This window comes from Theobroma umbraticum, unplaced genomic scaffold (genome assembly GCF_002168275.2).
Source record: "Theobroma umbraticum cultivar Fairchild unplaced genomic scaffold, ASM216827v3 scaffold_60.0, whole genome shotgun sequence".
NCBI classification, from domain to species: domain Eukaryota; kingdom Viridiplantae; phylum Streptophyta; class Magnoliopsida; order Malvales; family Malvaceae; genus Theobroma; species Theobroma umbraticum.
Window position 1 is genome coordinate 400,640 of NW_018397288.1, and position 224 is coordinate 400,863.

Consider the following 224-nt stretch of genomic DNA (forward strand, 5'->3'; position numbering starts at 1 on the left):
TTCCCTCACATCAATGATTGTGCTTGCAGTAGCCAAGAATGGGCGTCCCAAGATTAAAGGAATTTCCATATCCTCTTCTATCTCAAGCACAATGAAGTCCACCAGAGTGTAAAGATGCCCAACTTTAAACAATACATCCTCAATAATCCCAATAGGGTACCTGATTGTTCTATCTGCTAATTGCAAAGAAACTATGGTAGGTTGTATCTCGTTAAGTCCAAGTT